The sequence below is a fragment of the Papio anubis genome, chromosome 16, assembly GCF_008728515.1.
Source record: "Papio anubis isolate 15944 chromosome 16, Panubis1.0, whole genome shotgun sequence".
In the NCBI taxonomy this organism is placed as follows: Eukaryota; Metazoa; Chordata; class Mammalia; order Primates; family Cercopithecidae; genus Papio; species Papio anubis.
The window spans coordinates 32,637,319-32,642,767 of NC_044991.1; the positions used below are offsets into that span (position 1 = coordinate 32,637,319).

The following is a 5,449-nucleotide window of genomic DNA, read 5'->3' on the forward strand; positions in this document are numbered from 1 at the left end:
ACCGGTTTTTGTTTGGTTTTATTTTAACATGAAGGGTAGTATTAAGTCTAAGGAAGAACATTGGGTCTGCACCAAAATAAACACAGAGTGGTCTTCTTAGCACAGAGGCAGCCAGTATCACACGGCCCCTCTCTGTGTTGTGACCCTAGCTTGCTGCTTCTGGCTGTGCCAAAGGCTACACAGGGGTTTGACTCAGGAGAGCCCGAGAGGCAAGGTCTGAGAGCGGAAGCTCCTGGGAGCCTGGGCTCTCTCCTCTCGTTAGCTGTGGCTTTGGCCATCAACTGGAACTTCGTCATTATAAAACAGGAGCAATCACAGGGCTGCGGTGAGAATTACATGAGGTGACACATGTGAAATGGTCCTTTCCCCTAAGACACGTATAATTGTAACAAGCAACAAAATTTACATAGAAAATAATTACAGAGCAACATACGACCATGTCTTCATTTGTCCCTGGAGTGGATGCAAAATTAGGTGATTAATTTGACCAAGCATGTCATGAATGTTTAGAAATGTCTTCTAGGGAAGTAAGCTGGCGCTCACCGATTTTGGTTTGCCAGGCATATCAGAAGGCGCTTTGTGACAGGTGCGGTAGGGACGCGGAGTGATCTCTTCATGTGTAGGCCATGCCCAGCCCACACCTAGGCCTTGCCTGAGTCTGGCCATGCAGTTCTCGCCCTAAGGAAGAACAGGAAAATATAGCATGTGGTTGACTGTCAGGCCCTCTGCACATTAGCCCCTTCCCTCCTCACAGCCACCTTCAGGGCTGCTTTCTCTCCATTTTCCTGAGGTCCAGAAAGAGGAGGTAGCTGGCACAATGCCGCACCGCAGTCAGGAAGAAAAGCCAGTGTGCACCAAGACCCTTCTTCCTCCCCCATCTGCACTGCTCCATGCAACCTTTAGTGGTCGGCTGTTGCTTGGGTCCAACTTCCTTTCCATGAAAGCTCAGCCGTGCTAGCAAAAAAGCAGGGGCTGGGCCGGGCGCGGTGGCTCAAGCCTGTAATCCCAGCACTTTGGGAGGCCGAGACGGGGGAATCACGAGGTCAGCAGATCGAGACCATCCTGGCTAACACGGTGAAACCCCGTCTCTACTAAAAAATACAAAAAAACTAGCCGGGCGAATTGGCGGGCGCCTGTAGTCCCAGTTACTCGGGAGGCTGAGGCAGGAGAATGGCTAAACCCGGGAGGCGGAGTTTGCAGTGAGCTGAGATCCGGCCACTGCAACCCAGCCGGGGCAAAAGAGGGAACCCCCGTCCTAAAACGGAAAAAAAAAAAAAAAAGCAGGGGCTGTCTTCATCTTCTGTGAGAATCCCCTGACACTGGTGAGCAGAGGCGGCCAGTGGGACACCCATGCAAGGAAGCAGGCAAATGTAGGGGACAGCCAGCCACCCACCTGCGTCCCTCCTTCTACTCCCTCTCCTCCGGTCATTGTGTACCTTCTTCCTGTCTCATCAGAGAGGAAGGATCCAGTGAGCGAACTCATCGTATTGTCAATGACCTAAGGGGCTATTCCTCCTGGGAAGGACTTCAGGGAGAGGTGGGCTGGGCCAGGCTTCCTGGCACCCTTCAAACCACGAGACAGGAGACTGCACGTTCCTCTCACCACAGGGAAGACTGGCACCCGGATGACTGCTCGCCTTCATCCATCTAAATGGATAGGGTGAGAGTGTGGACCCAGTGCTAGGATCTGGGAGAGGCGATGGGGCATAGAGAGCCATGCAGAGGGGCAGGGCAAGATGGACCTGGATGCCACTGCAGAGTGAGGGGAGGCCCCGTGGACAAAGTGTCGGGTACAGAATTAACATTAACAGCTTGTGCCATGGGTTTAGGGGTAGTTGCTTTTCTTTATCTTCTGTAAAATATACCCATGGAATCCATATTGTCGCCATTTTTCCACAATGGACATGTTCACTCAGCCACATACTTCCCGAGCTCCTGAGAGACGCCAAGTATGGGAACACGTATTACTTTTATAATCTGAAAAGGCAAACACTGGAGGGAGAGAGCAATACCTAATAGCAGGGAACGAGGCTCGGTGGTACCTCAGGGGGCACAAACTGCTCCGCCCCAGAAGCAGGCTGGTGCCACTCAGGGATACTGCAGGCCTCCCAGGACCCCATGAGGTGGGAACTCCTGCCCCACCCAGTTTACAGAGGAGCAAGCTACCTAGGGCGGATGAGCAGCTGGCCAGCCCCCAACCCTGCTGCCTCTTCTTTGGAAGGACCCTCTGTCCGACACACCTGACTTGTGGGATGCAGGCCTGGCTGCTGGAGCAGTGGCCCTCCATCTCACTCTGCCCTCAGGTGCCCCGGGTCTCGCTGGAGTCCCAGCTGGCAGGGCGCTAAGGCAGAAGAGGGCCCTGCATACCCCTCGTTTATTTAGGAAGAGGAGCACCAAGCACAGAGCCCAAAGGCTATAGAGTTAAAACAGCCCACTGCATTGTAAGTACATCTTCTCTCTTATGCCCTATTTAATTTTCAAAGATAAACAGCAAAGGCCCGGCACGGTGGGCTCATGCCTATCATCCCAGCACTTTGGGAGGCCGAGGCGAGCAGATGGCTTGAGCCCAGGAGTTCGTGACCAGCCTGGACAACATGGTGAAACCCTGTTTCTACAAAAAATACACACATACACAAATTAGCCAGGCACAGTGGTGCGTGCTTGTAGTTCTAGCTACCAGGCAGGCTGAGGTGGAAGGATTGCTTGAGCCTGGGAGGTCGAGGCTGCAGTGAGCCATAATTGCACCACTGTAATACAGCCTGGTGACGGAGAGCCCCCGACTTAAAAACTAACAAAAAACCAAAACACAACAAAAGCAAGAAAGAAGTATATCCGTCATACCCTTGCATTCAGAGATCGCAGCTCAAACTGCTGAATGGATGTTTCAGAGACTGAACACAACCCTTTCTAGACCCTAAACACCTTCAAGGACCTTCCTACGCAGAAAAGAGAAACTGGTTTTGAATCAATTATTCCTTTTTAAACAAACAAACAAAAAAAACTAGGATCAAGACAGTAGGCAGGAAGAAGTCATGAAACTTTCTGTGGGAGCTGGGAGCTTGCTTGGTGGCCTCATGCATAATTGGCCTGGACACAGGCATGGTTAGATGCTCTGCTGCTTCTCTCCCAGTCGGAACCAGCTTTGCACACTGTACTTAAGAGAGGAGCTGAAGAGGTGGGAGGGGCACAGCGTGGAGGGCATTTGTTCTTAGAGAGACATTTCTTGGTGAAACAGAATTTACTAGCCATGGTTCAGAATAATACAAAAATAAAGGTGTGGCTTTATTTATACACATTCTTGAAGCTCTTGGCATTCGGCTGAGAGCAGATACCATACTCAGAGTGATGGAATCAATAGCATTTAGGGTAAGCAAGGACCAGTGTGAGACTAGGCCCAGGAAATGGGGAGGGAATGTAAAGGAGAAACAGGGAATGACATTAAAGAAGAAATAGACGCCCTGGAGAATTTATGACTTCTTTCTATATGTCATGTCCAGAAGAGGCAAGTCTACAGAGATCAAAGTAGCCTAGGGATGCGGAGGCTGGGGTGGTGACTAAGGGGGCTGGATTTCTTTTGGGGGTAATAAACTCTAAGATTGATTGTGCTGATGGCTGCTGAACTGGGACTATATTAAACAGTATCAAATTGTGCGGGGTCAATTGTGGATTGTATGGTAAGTGGACTGTATTCCAATAAAGCTATTAGGAGAACAAAGGCAGCTGCCCTGGAGATAGTGGGCAACGTCCATCGGGACATTTACTGGCATGGGCTCAAAGGCCAGAAGAGCTAGAATTCAAGGCTCGTGAGGAATGGGAGCAGATGGGAACATGTGCTCTAGGCAGGGAAGAGTGCATCGTGGTATCCTGTACTCCGGACGTCGAACAGGTATTTATTGGAAGCTAGGGAAAGGTCACAGAATGCATGGTAGGTGCCCAGACCCAGTGAAGCCCCTCTCCAGGATTACTGGAGAAGAGATTGAGCCCAAAAGGCTAGTGGCTGGTAGGCCTCTGCTCCTGTTCTCCCTTGCCTGGTCCTTTGATGCTGTTGGGTGGATTATGGGCCATATACTGTCTGGGACACAGAGCTTTGGTGGCCCTGCTGCCACTAGGTAAACTCAAGTAGCAACTTCTTGACCTACAATATGTGACTCTAGACAACTGCTAGAAACTCTTACCAGATCAACAAATGTATGCACTTCTATTGATAATCTCTTTCAGGTACATGTATGCGTGCACACACACACATGCGCACACACACATGCGCACACACACACAACTGTCCTGTTTGCTCTCCTGTCCCATTTCCGAATCCTCTCCTCCTCACTGGAGCTTGGAAATACAGTGAAGGACTCAGGCGTAGGAATGAAGGGCACCCTATTCCAGTGTCAGAGGGCACCTCAATGTGTTCCTCAGGACCCTGAAGCCAGAAGCCTCCAGCCTACCCCTAGGAGGTACTTCAGGAACACATTCTTCAAACACTGGCTTCAGAGTCTCTTTTCAAATGCTGATTTTGGACCTCAGACCTTGAAGTCACAGCAGCACCCCTTCCTCTTCCCACACAAGGTCTGCCCAGATCTTCAATGCCCACCACCCCTCATTTCCTCGCCCTTGCACCCTGGGGCTTCCTGAGCTCAGGGGAGCTCCAGCCCAGCTGCTCTGAAGAATCCTGCGTGCTAACAGCTCCCCACTGACAGTCGGAATGCGGGTACAGGGCTTCAGACTCACCTTCCTGCCAGACACTTTTACGTTTCACCTTGACATTTCTCTCTTCCTACACATGAACTCAGGTGACATCCAGCTGTGTTTAGCCCTCAGCCTCTCTCCATGCACAGGGACAGCTCATCAGACGAAAGGTGCCCCAGGCCTCGGGACTGATGCCCACAAGGCTGTCCCCAGCCTGAGCTCTGGTGACACCCCCCCCCAACCCCCACCTGTGATCTCTCTCACTGCCTCTCTCCTTCCCCTCCAGGCTCCACCAGCAGCTCCCTGACGCTCACACCACTCACCTCCCAGCACTTACCCACAGGCTGTTTCCTTGCCGGGACTGCGCTTTCCCCAACCATAATCCTTCAGCTCCGGCATCTCCTCCGGGATCCTCCCTGGCCTGGGTGCCTTTCCTGTGCATGCTCATGGCCCTGGGCAGGCTTCCACTCAACCTACTTTATTTTTTTGAGACAGGGTCTCACTCTGCTGCCCAGGCTGGAGTGCAATGGTACCTTTATAGCTCACTGCAGCCTCCACCTCCTGGGTTCAAGTGATCATCTCGCATCAGCCTCCCAAGTAGCTGGGACTACAGGCATGTGCCACCATGACTGGCTAAAAAAAAATTTAGGTAGAGACAAGGTCTCACTATGTTGTCCAGGTTGATCTTGAACTCCTGAGCTCAAGCAATCCACATGCCTTGGCCTCCCAAATTGCTGGGATTACAAGCATGAGCCACTGCACCCGG

The 5,449-nt window shown here is 51.6% G+C and overlaps 1 long non-coding RNA gene across 4 annotated transcripts; it reads right to left on the reverse strand.

The window, feature by feature from the left end:
• Positions 1-3: 3 nt before the first annotated feature.
• On the reverse strand, positions 4-5,258 carry LOC103888205. 4 transcript variants are annotated; one of them, XR_002515283.2, is made up of 3 exons: positions 5,021-5,257; positions 544-678; positions 4-453 (listed from the first exon to the last, which is right to left on the reverse strand). It is a non-coding gene; the product is annotated as an uncharacterized LOC103888205 (long non-coding RNA). The 4 variants fall into 4 exon arrangements; XR_002515284.2 differs by adding an exon at positions 1,394-1,647 and having other exon boundaries at positions 4-678; XR_001892120.2 differs by having other exon boundaries at positions 4-678; positions 1,437-5,258.
• Between the last annotated feature and the right edge of the window lie 191 nt (positions 5,259-5,449).